At 33.2% G+C, this 20,594-nt stretch overlaps 1 pseudogene; it reads right to left on the bottom strand.

Moving 5' to 3' along the window:
- Window positions 1–6,315: 6,315 nt before the first annotated feature.
- On the bottom strand, window positions 6,316–16,532 carry LOC148629558 (neuroligin-4, Y-linked-like; annotated as a pseudogene).
- Window positions 16,533–20,594: the final 4,062 nt, after the last annotated feature.

Here is a 20,594-nt window from a genome sequence, read left to right as displayed (position 1 = left end):
TCAAGTTCTTATCTGTCTATTGTTATATGCACCGGTACCAACTAGTCGCTTAATATTGCACGGTCCCTTATCAAAGACGGAAGTCTTCAAAGTCGCTAATCGTCAATTTTTCTGTGCCACTGATTTTTGCTTACTTTCAACACCCAAAATGACATGAATGCGATATGCTCTAAAATTGTTAAATCAACAATGACTTCCGTTAGAATCTTGCTCCGTTGATATTATTACTCTTTCGTAATCGCGATGACCCGAATGTTCTCAAGGCTAAAAACCACTAATTCCACTTCCCATAGGCTTCTATGCTAATTTCACAATATTCAATGGCTTCTCTGGACTTTACCTTAACTTTAACCTGCAGATGACTATATATCAGCATGATTCTACATATGTCAGCTCACAATCCTCAGAATGGCATGTGGGGTTAGCAGACTTGCAGTGCAGTACTGGTCACCGGAAGTGAAGGGTCTATAAATAGCATGGGAAATCCAAGTGTTTTCACAAGATAGGGGTATATTTAAAAATCATTATGGAGATTAGGCTTCACATCACAAGAAGCAAAATGCACCTATAAAATGTACAGAAATGTTTTTCCTTTCAGAAACTGTTTCAATTTTTTAAATAAGATGAGAACTTTTTTCACAGCACTATGAGGAACAGGGGTAATTTCTGCGTAGGACTATTTTTGCCTACGTTCCAAATGCTCATTGGTTGAATTGGTGGTCTGTAACCTCAATGTAAAAAACTGGTTACCAGGGACCAGATTAAACAACTGGCAATGGCTATATATACGGAGTCCCTGTGTCTGAATCGGAAACTGGATAATGTTCAATGCTAGCTGATCATTTCATCTTTTAAAGTAAAATCCCCGTTCAATACAAGCAAAAAAAAAAAAAAAAAAGATAAAAAAGAAAAACAAAAAAAACTTGAACAAAAAAAAAAAAAAAAAAAAAAAAAAAAAAAAACACACACACACGTAGAACACATGTACTATTCTATTTTTACAAGGGACAGTTTGATCTCGTATGAGGCTAGAACTACAAAGCTACGATGGTGAACACGACACCGACCAGCACGCTTAATGCAGAGTAGTAATACATAACTATGCAAATTATATGCAAAAGTAAAGTACTGAAAACCCAGACAGCATTCCTACGTTGGGCCAACGTAGGGTACCCAATGTTGGCCCAACGTTGTATGTGTAAAGAGAGCCAACGTTGGCCCAACGTAATGCCAACATTGACCCAACGTATCCCAGTGTTGGCTCAACACAAGCTTAACGTTAACCCAACCATATGGTCAGACGATTGTATTCCTTAAGATATTAAGATTCCTTAAGACATAATTTTATTACGTATTTCCTGGTCATGTCGCAGAATGTTGATGCCGTGCACTTCTTCAGAGTAAGCGCTCACATTTCCCCTCAGTTATAAATTCTTTACAGTAAGAATATACTAATGACAATTAAGCTGATTGTAGTTACAATATTAAAACAAGAAAATCTATTATAACATTACCGGATACTACGAGCATTGGTATACTAAATATTGAAAATTTACATTTTTTTGCAATGAATAGATATATGATAATACCTGTCACTGTTTTGTGTTTAGGATGAATTTACATCACAGTTACAAAGCAGCATGAAGGGAGATAATCGTGTACACTATTGGTATCATAAATTAGATTTGGTTATTCATAATAATTTTTTGTGTTATTAAGTTATAAATATTAAATGCGAATACTTGTTACATGAATATTAAACATGCAGTTAACAGAATTCGAGAAAAGAGCCAACAATACTTTCTTGAAAGACGTAAAATTATATTGATAAATATAAATAGTATGGTGTTTCAACGTTGGCCCAACTTAGTATCGCAGTTTAGATGCAACACAATATTTGCTCTCATACATCCGGATTTGCTTTCTAGTTTTACTTTCTTGAGACCGACATACATTTTTCCATCAAGAATAATATTAAGTCTTTTTTAACATGTTTGTTACCAAAGTCGTGTCGACGTTGGTTCAATGTTGGTTCAGTGTTGGCTCACTGTTGTCTCTGGGTTGGACTAATGTAGAATAATGCAAATCATATAATCATGGTTTTGATTTAAAAATCAAAATTTAACAATAATCTCACACAGAATTCGCTTCTAAAACAAGTTTCTAAAGAGAAAGATAAAATGAAATGGTTGTTCAAACGTTGGACCAGCGTTGGACCAGCGTTGGGCCAACGTAGAACCTTTTTATGATATGAAAGTATTTAAAATTTCAAAATGTCGTGTTTAATCATTTCGATGTCAAGTAAAAATCATTTTGGTTAAAAAACATCAAGAAGAAATATTTCCATAACTACAAACTACTACATTGGGCCAACGTTGTATTGCTGTTTCACCTCGAAACGGTCAGCCATGAACCTTAAATGCATATCTGGTACTACTTTTGTCATCACTTAGTCTGCAGAGTTTTCACATTTCTCGGGTACAACAGCAATTCTTTATAATTTAATTTAAGTACCCAAATAAATGAGTAAATCATTAAAAAGGTTTGAAGACGTTACAGTCATTACAGAATTTGGCCAATGAGATGATCCACAAAATTTTTTATCCGTGTTGCTTCTGAAATTAAATCATATTCAAATAACACCAAATATGTCTAACCATAAAACTTATGGCAAAGTTAATCAACTTGTTGACGGTGGCCATTACCCGGTAGAAGTATATCCGTGTACGCTTCACAAACTTATATCAGCATTTTTACCCTATCACAAAAGATAAAAAAGGTTGATCAAACAATTAACTATACTAATTATGATGTCCTTTATTTCTTAATAATGAAATTTTACCTGAAAAATCATTACACGTAGATCATGTCAAAGAGAAAGTGGCTGTGTTTCCGAGTGCTTTCAGATATTTATTTCATTACATTCTTTGGCAGCATGACTAAAACGATAGTTAAGTAAGGTACTTTTTACCATGTGATTTTGCATTTTCTGGCATAAGATAACAAAATTTTGCATAGCAGGAGTCCCGTAGAGGAATTTCAATAGATTACTTGTATGGTCTGAACACGCACACATGCTATTTGAATGCATTCTTTCGAAGCAACTGCTAAAAACTACAGAAGCGGTGGAGTGCCATGCCCAAAATCAAAAAGAAAAAAAAATACAAGACGTTACTTGAAAGAGTAATCAAGGGAACCAAGGTTATAGCGGTAATCAAAAGAGTGTAATCCAGGGACAAAGACCAGACATGGAAAACAGACAAACACAACAAAGAACATCAAGTAACTAAAATCATACATACAAAGTAACAAAAGCAAATGAGCAACTCGGACTCCACTAAAAACTGGGAGCATGGACCAGGTGCACCGGTAGGGTAAGCGTCCTTTGCTTTTCTAGAAACACCCGCCGAGTTGCTAATAAAAAGTCAAGTCCGGGGTAGACAAACGAGGAAAGGAAAACTATGACCCGCTGAATAAATCAGTTTTCATGGTGCAGATGGATACACCATAACGATCAACGAGTTCATGATGACGACCATAAAACTTCTCTAGTGATGACTTCAATCTTGTAGCAACATAACCCTTGAGTTACTATCTAGTGCACACGAGGTACTTTATGAAATATTTGCCCGTGATTTATGATTGACACGCGCGTAGTTTCTGCTTACAAGATCTAGCAGAACTCACATTTTGCAAGCTAAGTGAACAGTAAGTTAAAAAAAAATATGCACGATCTTGTTGTCCTATATTGGATGCTGGAATTACAAATACTCTCCGATTAAAACCTATGGAAAATTGTAACTTCATAATGGGGATGGGTGTTGGGGTCTTATTCGGCTATCCACACATAATTCATGTCGTCCGCATACTTCACTGAAACAAAATTGTCAAATCGCAAAACACATGTAAAATGAATCCATTGGTTTATGGTCAGAAAACTCAGTAACTCAAAATGTTTGACTAAATTCTCAACTTTTGTCATTTCGTTTAATTTGTAACATTGTTGCATATGTATTTTCAGAGGGCCCCCAAGTGGTAGATGAAACCTAAACGCGCGGTGTTATTTTATTCGCAAATCGTTTCGTAGTGAGGTGTTCGGGCTTATAGGGCTTTATTGTTTACTTCTATAAGTGTAGCCCCGTGCAGGTCCGGGTGTCAAAAGAATAGGCCTGCAGCAGCGCTAAGCTTGTCGTAAAAGGCGACTATTTGTGCTCAGAACCCTAGCCGAGGGCTAGGGCGCTCTGCCAACAGAGCAACTGGGTTGTGTGCCCCAGGTGGTGGAATGGGGTTCCCCTGGCGTGTTGTCAGGCTATAATTCGGAAAACCTGACCGCAAACCATACTGGTGCACCGTGTTGGGAAAGTTGCCACGTTCCTCGCACGTTAAAGAACCCTGCTGAGGTATTCGATAGGAGTAAGAACCCATGCGCACCTCCACAGGAGGCTAAATTGCCCGACCCTACCCATCCTTCCTTTTTTTCTAGTGGAATTCAAAATTTGTCGTCCCTATTATCCTTGTGTCCCATCCCTTGTTAATTTCATCATCATCCATTTCATGTTCATCGCCTGAATATAGCTGAAATATTGCTGCTTGGGCGTTAAACCCCAATAATCAATCAATCAATCAATCACTCTATTTGTGCGTGCTCTCTTCCGATGTTTATATATTGCGACTTTATGTCGAAATCGGTTATTTTTCTCTTTTTTCTAAAATACTTGGTTAAGTATAATAGGTCCACACCTTCCATATATAGTAACTCGTGTTCGAAAACGCACGAACAGGTTAGTAACTCGCTCGTGACTCAGTTTAGTAGCTTATGCGCACAAGGTCATAACTTATGCGCACGAGTTGTAGTTTTTGTTTTCCATGGGACTCCAGTGCTTCCGTAAAATTCATATCTTGTTAAATATGTAATAGTTGTTGATAAACTTGTCAATATCGTGATATTTAGCCTGCTGCTCGGTCATTACCGCGGTCTTAGTCAATACCATTGTCCTATGGGTAGTCTAAATATAATCATATTACCTGTGATATCGATTTCATTGTAGAACCATATCCTTGATTTTCTTTTATTACAGAAAGCGATGCAAATCGTGTTTCTGCGTCTGGAGCAGACGTGTGGGTCACCATATTTACATTGACAACTGCTTGATCACCAATCGGAACCACTAAATCGGCCATTTCCGCTACACTAAAAATAACCTCAGATGCAGAAAGGAGAATTTCTTCCTAAAAAAAATGCCGGAATTGTAGTCTTACGCGAATCGAAGTAGTTCTATCCACCAGGTGGCGCTAAAACGTTTGGTTGGATAACACTAGAAATAAAGAACAACAACTCTTCCGAGAATTTTGGCACCAAGCGAGGAGCTAAGAAAAAAAGTAATGGTACAAAATTCAACCAGTTTAACTATTATTTTAGAATTGGATCGGTCAAATTCCGGACAGATCCATCCGCTTAGTGCCTCCGAGGTTTTCCTTTGTGTAACTAGAAAGACTGGCGCGTTCCGATTGCTTGATCACGAATGCGTTCGAATAAGGGGATATAGCTCTTACCTCGTAACGGGCATTATCACATCATGGTATTGACTGGTAAAACATTTTACTGCAGAATAATTAATACCACCGTGAAAAGATTTTATCCAATTGAAATTACTGATTTTTCACTGATATGAAATAACATTTTTTATTGCTTTATATATTTGTTAGAGAGTATTTAAATTCCCACCTTGTGGCTGATGTATCACCAACGCTCCAAAAACAACGCCATAATGAACCAAAGATTTCAACTATTTAATTGTTACAGATAAGATTTGCGTCTACACTGTGTACAATCAAACTCGTCATAATCGTATAAATATTTATCACAGAATTCAATTCGCTCTTGTTTGAAATAAGTTTCGTGTGTTACAATTGTTCTTCCATTGACGTAATCGAGTTTATTGTATGCTCTGAATGCTGGATTGTAACGGTTCATTGTTTGTCCTTGGAAACTTGCATATACAAAATAAAACAAAAAATCTTCTGAACTCAAAATGGTTGAACTCAAAAGAGATTGATCAACACCAAACAAATACGAAAGTTAATACATGTACATACATATTTTTTATATTTATATATTGATGGTGTTAGAAAAAAAAAGGACAAGACTAAAGGATGATAAAAGTTAAGATTAATAAATTCAAAATTTATCTTAAAAAAGGTTTCATTTCTATACAAGTTAAATTCATTTTATAAATCATTAAGTATGTTTGCCACTGTGCGTATTTTAATGCCCATCTTGTAAATTTTGCAAAATGTTAGAAAGCATTTAATGTACTAGTAATTCTTTACCAACCCAGTTTTGACAAAATCACTAACAATTGTCATGGTCTTCAACGAAACTTCAGCATCTCTAGGGGTAAAAGGGAAAACTGGAGTACCAATTAGGGGAACTCCAAATGTATAGAAGTTATCCCAACCATGCTGAACATCTATAAATGCAGATTAAAAATTGCGCATTTATCTTCTTTCGCTACAAGAGAGCATTTATGTTTCCATACATGTAAATGTCATTTCCATGTTTACATAATTTAAGGACATGAATATGATTAATAAATTACTTTTCGTTTCTATTTTTAGTGTAATAGAAGTCTTTGAAGTTCATTAGTAATCATTGTTGAATGTAATAATAAAGAAACCCGAAATATTTGATGTCAAATAATGATAAAGTCGTCTTACTCACATCAACAACTGATAAAGAAAGTACCTATCCATTTTGGAGTGATGTTCTGTGTCCGATAGTCGAAACTTAATAGGAACGTCTTCTTTATTTTTGTAGATACTAAATCGGCCATCTTCACCATAGGAGCAAAAAATCAACATCGGCAGCCAAGTGCAAGTACTGTATATTAGCAAAAATTAAATATACTAATTGAAAAAAGAAAATGTGCATTCCTGTTAAATTAATATAGTAGCCAGACTTCAAATGTGCATAAGATTCTTAAAATTGCACATTTTCGCTTGAATTTTGCAAACCATGGCAAGGTACCAGGTGGAATAGATAATTTTTCGAACAGCAGTTTCAGAGTTACAAAAAAGACACTTTTCTTCCCTAAATATAAAAAATGACAATTTTTTAGGAAATTGCACATTTTAAACCTTCCACGATATGATGATCAATCTTTTCGTCGGATTAGGTCGATGTTTAAACAATTAATTTTTTGCACTTCTTTGTTTCTTAAAAAGATGTTTCAATTAGCAATCATGAAAATGTGAAATGGGATGTTTACGAAATGTAAATAAAACAAATGTGTTAAAATATTGAAAGAAAAGCTAGGGTGCACAGTTTCTTTTTCCATTAGCATATATGCAAAAAATATCAGCAAGTTCGTGTCTATGAACAAGAAATTATATTACCTTTCGGTAAGAAAAAAAATATTCAGATTTGTTCCGAAGTATTTACGTGCATAAACATTTTAAAAGAAAGCACAACGCATTCGAAAGTGAAGTAAACATTGAGACTTGCTGTCTGTGTGGTTTTTGTCAATTTTTCCTTGATTACTTGTTTGACACTCCGATCTTTTTCTCATTATAAAATTATATGATCTTAAATATCCGGATATGGTAATATGAGTTTTACTAGCATTCTTTTTACCTCAGGAAATCTTGTTATATTTTTCTTCTTCCAGAATTTATTTGTCATTCTTATGTCATCTACAACAAACTGAGTGTTAATTACTTAGTTTCAAATGTTTAAATAATTTTTTGTGAACTCTGGTTCTGCAACATTTTAAAAATAAACTTAACAAGCTTAAATAAGACATACACTTAATCAAATGCAAATTAAAAAAATATATATCAACAGTAGTGTCGGAAATATGGTCTGTTAAGAGGGCGTCCATGCAAAAACCAGGCAGTGGTTGGTGCATGACACATTTTGATTTTAGAATATTTTTATTCATTTCACATCACAAATGCATCCCTTCTAAAAGATGAATGTTAATTTTTGATTAAAGAGAAATGAATTACTTAGAAAACATTGAAATTCATTGAAAAAAGGGAGATAACTCTTTATATTGAGCAAAATTTGGTTGCTTTCTAAAAGGACTTTAAAATAATTTTGTGAGTCATCTAATTACCTTGTAAATAAATCTTAATACTATTTGACAAACATATGATATTAACATTACTTAGAACAAATAATTTATTTGACATTTACCTTGTGTCACCCATATCTTAGGATCTGCCTGATTGTTACATTAACAGCATCATATCAGAAAAAAAAATAAACGAAATATTTAACTTTCTCCTCTATCTGGTCTTAAGTAAGCATTACTTGCAATTAACCGAAGATAAATATTACAGACAGCTTATTTCGAACTATAATTTCTTGAAAAGTGTTTTTTAAAAAGCTGCATCTACACGTATACATGCAAGACAATACAAAAAGATACAGACATCTTCACCTGCAAAAGTATCCCTTTTCTCAGGAAACAAACTGATATAATTGTCAATAAAATCTTCTACGTTGTTCTTTGTATAAAAGTCAACTAGATCTATTTAAAATAACAACACAGTGTTATAAATACCAATTGATATTTAAAACAGCGGATCGACTATAAGTAATTCATAATGGATAAGTGATAAATAATATATAAAATTTTTTGTCAGTTTGGCTGACAAAAATGGTAGCAATGTCATATTTTGTATACCTATAGCTGATACTGTGAGCTAACGTAAGTCTATAAGTTACACGAATTCTTTAGTGTCATGACAAAAAGTAACAAGGCTAGGTTAGTTTCAATTTCGACATAAACCCAACACCAGTAGTGGATCAAAAAATGCTGCAAATGGGGATGGGGGTCTGCTGACTTTCTAAAGGATGGTGGTCCTCAAGCTATTTCTTGTTTTTTTTTAATATAATAAACCAAACTTTTCGAGCATAAAAGGGGTCGCTATGACACGCGGTTCATGTCATATGTATGGAAATAAAATGATGTAAAAATACACACTCAAGTTGTATATTCTGCACTCAAAACCTCCCACTGCACACTTATTTTTCTTATTAAGCACTGTTTTTCACACTAACATTTCAAACATAAATTACTAAATTGCACTGAGAAATGAGACAATTCACTCAAAAATATGAATTACACTCAAATTGTGCACACTTTTTACGCGCAGAAATCATATCCTAGGACTAGGTCAACATATAATATATGTTTTCTGCGATTTATTTCCACCGAAAGTATTTAATTAGTAACTACTCGGCGATTTTCAAAATAATCACTGATATGAATATTTAGAAAACCGCCGAGTAGTTACAGATGGGAAGTGTACAAGACTAGGCACAATTTATCAATGGCAATGAAGATCTACAAGAGTTTTATCCATCTTTGTTAAATGTATGCATAAAAAACGCTGAAGTACCCCATCTTCTTAATATGCTAATCATATATATTCAATCAATATCCATAATTTTTGCGCGAAAAAATTGCGCACAATTTTGAGTGCGATATAGATCTGGTATTGACGAATGTACAGACGAATGGATACACGACATGGTCACTTCATACTTCCCGCTTTACGGGTTACACAAAAGAAAACAAAGACATAAAATACAAAAACAAACTAAGGTAAGTTACGAATCACTACATTTCGTCAAGGTGCCTTCAAAATGGTATTGGGATATTTGGCAGCCATTTTTATTGTTTATTTTTATCGCATAAATGTTAGGCAGAATTATACCTTTAATAATGATATATTATATGAATTTTAGTACATAAAGTAAATAGTTTTTAATGTACCTGTCGGTATAGCCTGTGATCCTTCGTCTTTGTTGGTGAGCAGTAAAACTGACTTAATTTTATGAAACTCGCCTCAATGGTATCTTTTATCAGGACTTTCTGTTTGGTGGTGGCCATCAATAATGATGGGAAATAAATCCTACAAAACAACATTGATAAAATAAATTTTAAAAATATTAAAGCTAATAAATCGCTAATACATTTAGTTAAAAAAGAATAATAGTAATATCAAGATGTCATGTAGTTACAATCAATCACAAAGGCATACAAATGGAATGACGTCTCGCGAAGTACACGTAGTAGACAATTTGAAGTCTTAATCAACTCGACTATCGAGACATTGTTCATCTCTAAAATACATTTTACAGATTAAGATGGATGGCTTATTTTCACATAGCAACCCGATGATATGATGTGTGTTTTGCTGTTCTGGAGACAATTGATAAAACTTAAACATTGTCACCAAGGAGTTGTTCATAAATTACAATTCTAGTCTCGGCATGTTTTTTATTTACTTTTCGCAGACGATGCATTTTGAAAGTTTAGTTTGTATCTTTACAAATCATAATCATTATTTCATTTTATTTAACTAAATACTAACAGAGTGGGAAATTTTAATATTGAAGTAAGTTATAGATCGGTTCAAAATGTCGTAAATAGAAGGAATTATCCAGTTTATTAAGAATACTGTATGGATATTAATCAGCTGTTTGCGACATTTGAGAAATGTCCATTCCTTTATTGGTATAACAATATGTCATTCTGTTCATTCTTTCAGCAATATAGATATTTAATGTAATTGACAAGATTGACATCATTTATTGGCAATGATATACTTGTTTTAAAGCCCTAATTTGCAGAAGTTAGAAATGTACAACTGTCGAAAGACGAAATTTCTGAACCCCTATGTGACAGTGTTTAATATCAATAATTGCAGGGCTCAGAATAACTAACAAATAAGTTAATCATATACATAATTATACGTGATGTTGTTCACTGAAACAAATCGACTGATATATGACGACTTCTCAAAAAACTTCCTGATATTTATATAAACATATTCAGCTAATTCACTTGTTTGTGGTTGACATTCTACTGGCTTCAACAATGTCCTAGTGTTTCTCACACAATCTGATACCGCCCAAAATGACAAAGGTGATCCACTGTGGACGATAACCTGCTTAAATAAACCTAAAAGACATGAATAACTACTTTTGTTTGTTACACGGCTTAATTGTATGACTCTAACCAAATAATCATCTGGATTATGATTCTGATCATTTACAGAAAATTAAACAAAAGTCAAAGAGACAAATAACAGTAATGCAATACAATTATACAAATGATTGCCAATCACAACGGAGTAGGACGCATATTAAACCACAAACTAAAGAGTAATCAAGAGAACCAAAACGAGCGGAAACCAAAAGAATATTATCCATGGATAAAGACCAGACACGGGGAAACAGACACACGCAACAAAGAACATGAAACATTTTGTCTTAAAAACCATGTACCACTTTTTAGCTCAAATGGCCTAAAGACCGTGTGAGCTATTGTCATTATTTTGCGTCCGTCGTCTGGCGTCGTCTGTTGCCGTCAGCTTTTAGACATAGCCGCTCTTACTAAAAAAACACAGTATTTCACAAATAACTCAAAAATAGGGTAATATTGTTCACCATCAGAAGACAGACCAATGTCTTAATATTCAAAATGATTTGTCACCCAATGTGGAGCCCCTGAAATAGATTTTTTGTTTTTTTTTCACATGAACAATTTTCAAAAATCTTTTTCCCTGAAACCATGGATCAAAATTTAATGAAACTTGGCATAATTGTTCCTTAGGTATCTGATTGTTTTAAATTTTTTAATCGGTTAAAAACATGGCCGTCATTACTAAAAATAGAACATGAGTCAAAATGATTTTTTGCTATTTTTTCAACTATAGAAGAATGAAAGATGAAAGCTACTCATAAGTTAACTCATAAGTTAAACATGATATTCTGGGTTGACTGGTAGTATTGACATTTTTTGGAAGGCGACCATTTTCAAATTAGCAAATTAGCAGCCATTTTTACCAGTTGCTCTGATTTCAATGATTTTTGGTTTCTTCACGAAACATGGTAGTCTTAGTTGAATCGTGTTGACGAAAATTTGATTTGGGCGACCATTTTCAAAATGGCTGCCATTTTCCCGCTAATTTGTACTTTTGCTTTAATTTCAATGATATTTGGATTATATAGTAAACATGGTCTTCTGGGTTGAAGTGATGATGAAAATGTTGTATTGTCACGATTTAACTTCATGTCATGTTATTTTTCAGCCCCATCACACCCGGTGGGATAACAGGGAATGGGGGCTCCTGTCCAATTTTTTCCAGAGGTTCTAAAACACTTTGAATGCATTTCCAACATTTTGCAGTACTTTAGGTACTCAGTTGAACTTACAGCATTCATTGGATGCTCTTTTCAACAATTGTTTGTCAAACATGGTAATGAAGCGTGATACCTACTTAGTTAATAGGGTATGGTTTGCCAGGTGAGCGATTCAGGCTATTTGAGAGCATCTTGTTCATTTATGACTCATTTATTTCAGTGTGTATGTAAGGTCATTTAAGTACAGTTCATTTTGTTGCATATGCATAAGTTATATATAAAAACGTTTTACAAAATCATTCTGTAAAATAAATGTATGAAACAAACTTCTTTTTTTCATTGTACTAATCACATAACTGTAAATAGATTATTTTTCCCTCTCTAATTTTCTTCTACAATTTGTATTGGAGGAGGAAGAACAGTTTTACGATAAAAAGGACTCTTATACATCTTTACCTGGTCTGAATTTTAAATACCAGTAAGCAAACTAATTAAACGAAAGGAAAAACCTTGTTTTACTTTCCTTTTTCCGCGTAATTATTTCTACACTAGCAAGGGAAAGAATGCGTCTTCTCAGCAAATTTCAACGCCTGTATTACATAAACAAATTCCTATAGCACACATAACAGACAATAGCTGTTTTTGTATTTAGAATCTATGAGTCAAAAAGGTAAATTAACTTTTTTTTTAAGAAAGGGACATAAAACATTTCAGAAAAAATATCATTTATCATATAATTTGGTTTCTCTGCGGAATGCTTAACCTGCATCAATTAGGAAAATTTTCCCTTATATTTCTTTTCTAAAGATGAAATACATTTCTTAACGATTTGAACTATATTTTCTTGTGACAGTTGTCTTTTATTATTTCGTTATATAACGTTTACTTTTGTAAGTTCTAAGTTCCCTTGTCAGTAAATAAAAGTGATAATACCTTCTCCTAGTTTAGAGATAAGATGAAAACCAAGATCTGCAGCTCCTGCACTGTGTCCATGAACTGTTATCCGCTCAGGATCACCATTAAAGAACTTAACATTCTGTCTAACCCAATTCATTGCGAGAACTTGGTCGAACAAACCATTATTCCCTTTTAAACCTTCATATTTGTCCGCATAGAATCCTGCATTAAATTATGTACTCTTAAAAAGTCCTCTGGTATTAATAAAAAATCCTCATGAAATATTTATTATCATTGTAACTTATACATTGAAGTAAAACTAGTAGAATTAAGTATACATTTTTATAACTTTTTATGAACAATTCGGTGGGTTTTTCTAGAAAAGCAGAGGACGCTTACCCTACCGGTGGACCTGGTCCATGCTCCCAATTTTTAGTGGAGTCCGTGTTGCTCATTTACTTTTGTTTCTTTGTATGCATTTTTTTATTTACTTTATGTTCTTTGTTGTGTATGTCTGTTATCCATTTCTGGTCTTTGTCCCTGGATTACATTCTTTTGATTTCCTTCCATACTCTTTTTTTACTGATTGCTTATGTTATTTTAAGACCAAGTTGAATACAAATAGGTAGCATTATTTAAAATTTTGCTAAAGTTTCTGAATTTTTAATTTCCGTGTATGAGGATTTATAAAGGTTTGTTTTGATCCTAAAACATGGTAATGTTCACGTTAAGTCAATTGTAACATCACATGTAAATTTACATTTGACGTCTTAGTAAGTTAACCTGAATAACCTTAGTTTTGTCTAGACACCTATACATGTTTTGTCTTTATTTCTTAACTTATGTTGTAACTTCATTTATGTAAGGTAACATCGATCACAAATTACTTATGTTTTCGCCAATGTCATCTTTTGCCTTTTTTCTTTGGGGGGGGCGGGATTCTTACTGTGATTACAAGACTTGACATGGGTGATCGTAGTTTCATCAATCTAAACAATTTATATCTAATGCAGAAATCTAAATTTCATTGTATTTTTTTTCAGTTTTTGTTCTTGTTTGTTTGTGTTGTGTATTTTTGTTGTAACTTTATTGGTGTCTTTCAAATCAAAACTGTGATAACCTCAAGGATTTTTTTTTCAAATCGTCCCCTTTCGATTGTAGACTAGAAGATACAATGAGGTCTGTGTGTGTTTTGCTTCAGGTAACTTATATTAAGATACATAAATGCCATCTGAGTTTGATTATCTAACTATACATTAATAAAAAGTATATAATAAATCAAAATATTTTTGCGTTCCTCAGTGTTGTGTTGTCTGTGTCATAAAAGTTGTCATTTTGGTTCCCTTTGTTCATTTATACAATATTCGAAGTTTTAATCACCTAAAAAGTTCAGTCTGTAGTTGAAATTTATTACTACTATCTCTCCGTATGCCGCCAAAAATGTCTCCATCAAATACTGCACCCATGCCGTCAGAGTTGGACCCACCATGAATAAACAGCAATACAGGCAGTCTAACAAAAGTCACCTACGAAATGTTTTCATCATAAGAGAAACGTATTTATTTGACGGATTCATTTCAATGAATCTTAGAAAGTAAGTAGGATTAATCGTTAATCTCCGGATATCTATTTTTGTGTTAAAATTACAAAGGTTGTCGTTATCAATAAATGTATACTAGATTATGAAATTCTAATATGACGTGCTTCAAAGCACTTTAGACCACAGCTATGGTAAAAAAGTGATAAACACATGACTAACATTTCTTGGAACGTCTATTAAAATAAGAGGATCCCAGGAGCCTGAATCGCTCAAATGGTTAAATTTTACCATTTAAGGCCAATAAATTTAACATGGAGATGTCCAATAATTTTGACCCAGGAAGACTTTGGTAGAACTTATCAAAAGGATCATTTCATCAATTAAAAGTTTCTTTCTATCATAGTTTTCAAGATATTGGCAGAAAACTGAAAAAGTCATTTTTTCCTTTCAAGGGCAATAACTCTTACAAGTAGTTGTTTGACAACTTTGATCCCTGGAGACTTTTGTAGGTCTTACAAGAGGATCATTTGTAAATTTGAAAGAATTTGGTTTAACCTAACTGTTTTGGAGATGTGTGTGAAAAACTACTGTCTGACTCCTATGTTCTATGTTTTTTCTAACGACGCCATGTTTTTGTTACGGATACCCTAAGAAATATTGATACCAAGTTTGGTTCAATTGGTCAAGTAGTGTCAGAGGAGAAGATTAAAAAAAAAATAACATTTTAAAATAAAAAAAAAACGTCGAAAAAGAACAATAACTCAAACATGGCTTATCAGATTCAAATGAAAATTTGACCACAGAGATCTCATCATGTTGAATAGTTTTATCCATGTCAGAATTTGGCTAAACCTCACGGATTTGGAGATATATGTGAAAAATTACTGTCTGACCCCTATGTTCTATTTTTACTAATGGCGGCCATGTTTTTCGACGGATAAAACATTTCCACAACTTTTCTACGTGGTATTTCCCAAGAAACATACATACCAAGTTTGGTTTAAACTGGTCAAGTAGTGTCTGAGGAAAAGATTTTTGAAAGAGCAATCAAGGGAACCAAGGTAATAGTGGTAATCAAAAGAATGAAATCCAGGGACAAAGACCAGACATGGAAAACAGACATACACAACAAAGAACATAAAGTAACTAAAATAATTCATACAAAGTAACAAAAGCAAATGAGCAACTCGGACCCTACTAAAAACTGGGAGCATGGACCAGGTGCACCGGTAGAGTAAGCGTCCTCTTTGCTTTTCTAGAAACGCCCGCCGAGTTGCTCATAAAAAGTCAATTCCGGGGTAGTCGAAAGAGGAAAGGAAAATTATGACACGTTGAAAAATTGGTAACGACGGCGACAACGACAACGACGACGGACGCAAAGTGATGTCAAAAGCTCACCTGGCCTCAAAAATGAAGAACCTTGTCTTTTAAGAATCGAAGTAAATCACGGAAACTCCATGTTTTTCTCTGGCTGGCCATTTTTGTCGTTCTTTAACAATGCAACACAAATGGCCAGACCGTGATAAAAAAATGATAAAATGGAGTTTCCGTGAATTATTTCGATTCTAATATGACTATTTTTTTTTATTTCGTGATTCATTTAAAAATTCACTAATTCCTTGACATATTTAATTCTTACCACACAATTAAAAACACCTTCTTTAATTTGATTTGAAATTTGTCGTTCAAAAGAACCTTTATGACGTATCATCAATAATGGAACGACGTTAACAAAATTTGCCATTAATTTGAACAAAATAAAAAAAGCCCATATTAATATAATAATATTCAAATCGTACGAGTATTGTTAATGCAATGTTTAAAAAAAATAACTACCTTTGGTACATAGATGTTAAGAAAGAGACAGTCTTCACTTGTCTTATTAAATTCTGGTCGGTGGATCTGTATATAACTCTCTGTGTATTCGATACACATTGAATCTTGAAAATTAACTAAACAAGTTCTTGCGAGTTAAGTGCCTAGCTGCCCAATGATGGTCATGACTTGTTAAAAAAGTATATCTATGATGTATGGAGGTCATTTGTGAAACTGACACTCAGTCAGTCAGGTCATGATTATGATCATAGACCACGAAGAGCTAAACCTGTGGTCAACATTACTCTGCAGAAAGCTTTTGGGAAAATGGACACACGATTTTGTGAAAATAGAATTTAACTCTATTCGCTTAAGCAGTTAAAATGTTGCAACATAGAATGAATATTTAACAACATTAAAATCAAAGTCGTCAGGAGTTCCATATTAATAATTCACTAGTACTTTCACGTCTTCATAGACGATCTTCAGGTGAAAAACTACAATAGTATCTAAGTAACGTTTAAATATATGAACTGTATACAATATTTAATTTCAAGACACACACACACACACACACACACACAAACGTCTCAGAATATAACGACTCTATTCACTACACTGCTCCATCGGATCAAATTGATATAGGGAAGATATGTAAACGTATAGAAAGATCTGAAAAATTCCCAACGATGTTAGAATTGTCAAATTTGCGATGCAAATTTTTGGTTGTTCCCTCCGCAGGACTCGAACTCGTACCACTGTGACATCTATGGCAACGCCGCCTGCACCCTAGACCACTCGGCCAGCTAGGCTATGAAATATAGCTTTCGCTGGCCGGGTCATTCCTTCTCGTAGGATTAATCTAGGGCTGTAACTTAGTACACGATGTATGGTAGTACGGGACAGTTCCCTGTATCAATTTGATCCGATGGAGCAGTGTAGTGGATAGAGTCGTCACATTCTGAGACGTTTATATAATATTGATTTGTTGTGACATGCATCGTTAATTTGATCATCGATCCTACATAATAACATCTAAATAAACTGTCCCGTACTACCATGGAAATTTTGTCATTATATATTTTATTATAGTGTTTTAACATCTTTATCGTTGTACAACCCTTTATACTTTATATATATTGGGGAAAACATTAATTGGAGCACTGTGAAGACGTATGAACTTTGCCATCGAAAAAAAGACCCGTAATAGATGTTCATCGTTAGATTTATCGAAAACTATATCGAGGAATTTACACCGTCAGCCCCATTCCCTTAAAAAAAGCAGTATTGCAATTTTAAATGTTTTGTTTAGCTGCAAATGTGACATCGCATTATAAGTTTATATAGTATATATAGAGAAAGAGGTCTTCCTGGGAAGAATGAAAACCACACTATTCATTCTTCATAGAAAAAACCAACGAAAGATAATTATTAGCATGTTTGGTTATTTTTTTTTTCACAACGGTTTTATATATCTTACTTCGGCACCAAAAAGGAAGACAATCGACTAAAAATACATACAGCAAAATAGAACATTTTTGCAATATGACGGGTGCTGCTGACAGAGCAGGACATGCTTACCCTTCTTAGAACCTGATGTCACTCCTTGCTTTGTGGAAGTTTATATTGCTACTGATTTTGTTTTTGTGTTTGTTTTATTTGTGACGTCTTGTTTACCGTACATGTATCTTCAGTTTTTATGTGTTATCTATTCTATTTGGTTCGGTACATTGTAAATGTAAATCATTTTTGTTTCATGTCTGCACGTTTTGGACATGTAATTCAATATTAACTTATTTGAACAATTTCAATTCTGATGCTTTGGTATTTTTTTTTCGATATTGTAGTATTATTCGAAAAAGACAAAGAAAAATTATTCAACTTTGCGACAACTTGTAAAGAAAAGTATTTAAGTTGCACTCCAGCTAAGGATCATGCAAAATGTGATTCATGGGTAGAAAGCCTACATATTTTTATTTTTGATATTTTGTTTGAAATGTCTTAGTAAACAGAAATTAACATGTGGTTTTTCATATAACCCGTGGTCTTAGGAGATAAAAATTGTATAGAATGTACTGTAGATTTCAAAATTAAGGGAGATAACTCTGTAAATGGCGCTCAAATACAATAGAATCTACTGGATTTTCAATGTGGATTATCTCCTAAGAGTAGGCAGATTTGAATGAATAATTACACATTTCATAGTATAGACCCATGAAACAACTTAATTACAAAAATAAAAATATGTAGCCTTTTTTGGGGTGTATCACATTTTTCAGATTTTGCATGATTCTTACATAGACAGCTACTTAACTTTTTTGTCAGTTGTTTTGCTGATTAACTCCAATAAAACAATATTTTAGATAAATAAAGGCTTTGCATAATTTAAAGTACCGAATATATAATCTTAAAGTAAGACCTTTTCTACCAACGTACGTTTTGAATTGAGAATTAAAACTCGCATTAATTGTTTTGGTTTCTGCGCTAAGCCTTGTAAATAATGAAAAGTTTACAGAAATATTTTCTACAAGCTAAAAATCTATTAGTTCCTTACACCGTAACTCATATAGCTAGTGTAGAAACGGGAGGCTTGGCTAGCCATGAAAGCTAGTTAAACCATCATTTCATATATAAACTAGAAAGGTTAAGAATATATCGGGAAATAAAATTAGACATTATATTTGAAATTCATTTTCCGTTTTATTGTTAACTTATTCTACAACAAGTTCATGTATTATTATTTATATCCCTTCTATTTGTGGTTATGAGTTCGATATGTTTTTACTGACACCCTTACTTACAGGGAAAACATTACAAGGTGCTTGTTGTTTATTGTTTAATCATTATAAAACACAATTTTTAACTATACATCACGTTGTTTGTTACTATTTATCATTAGAGAATGGGTACTTTAGCTTATCAAATGAAGTGATACATTTGGAATAAAAAAAATACATAATTAAATCAAGACAATAACTAAACAATAATGGATACAAAAATGCCAAAACAGGAGAACATAATTTTCGTTAATAATTCACAACAGAATATTAATATACTATGGCATTAGGAAAGGACAGCTTAACAAATGTCAATAAGACAAAAACCAAAAGAGTAAAATTTTGATAATGAAAATCACGTCACTATTTATCCCGCAACATGAAATCGGACTTACACCCAATGGCAATTCCGTATAAGCTGTTCAGCTGTACACCAACAAAGTTTATAAAAATTATCACTGTTAAGATGAGGTAATATTCAAATAACTAAACAAAAACAAAACAAAACAAAACAAAACAAAAACAAAAACAAAACAAAACAAAACAAAAACCAAACAAAAACAAACCAAAAAACCCAACAAAAACAACAACAAAACCCCAAAACAATACAATAATACAAAACAATAGAAAGAATTACTCATATGCAAATTTACATAAATGACTAACTTCGAATAAGTACAATTCAATCGGCCTCAACATTGCAATGCATGTAAGAAATGTTTTGAAATCCGATTAACAAAGTTAATATTAAAAAGGATTTGAATTTATCTCTTCATCGCATACTTTGTATCGGAAATGAACTATCTTCCAAATTATCAAAAAGCATAAAAGACTATCGGATAATGTGCCTGGACCGCAATTTCAACTGACAATGTTACATCGAATCGACTATGGCGTCACCAATGAAAAGTTATGCGGAAGGGACATCAGTAAAGCTCATAAGAAGACAGATATTGTCATGGGAGCAGATAACATACTGAAAACGATGCCATTATTACATATGCAAAAACGTTGTTATTTTAATGAAATATGTGATAATCAAGTATTCATTCAGAGTTGCTCATTTACTTTTGTAACTTTGTATGTATTACTTTAGTTACTTTATGTTCTTTGTTGTGTTTTTCTGTTTTCCATGTCTGGTTTTCGTCCCTGGATTACGTTTTGATTTCCGCTAGAATCTTGGTTCCCTTGATTACTCTTCATAAAGAAATATCTATAATTAAGTTACATCAAATGACATGAATTGATGTATGAGATGTTAATCAACATTAATTCAAAGAATCGTACTGGAGTTCCCATGATAAAAATAAGCCCACTACCGAACTATTATTTTTGTATTTCAAAGTAGAGGGTCATTTTTTTCAGTTTTCCGAATTAAGAGTGTTACAGTCGTTAAAATGCTAAA

The sequence above is a fragment of the Perna viridis genome, chromosome 1 (assembly GCF_037379345.1).
Source record: "Perna viridis isolate PV_CMFRI_1.1 ecotype Kerala chromosome 1, ASM3737934v1, whole genome shotgun sequence".
Taxonomy (NCBI): domain Eukaryota; kingdom Metazoa; phylum Mollusca; class Bivalvia; order Mytilida; family Mytilidae; genus Perna; species Perna viridis.
Note: the sequence above shows the minus strand (reverse complement) of the source record. Positions and strands in the feature narration are given on the sequence as shown.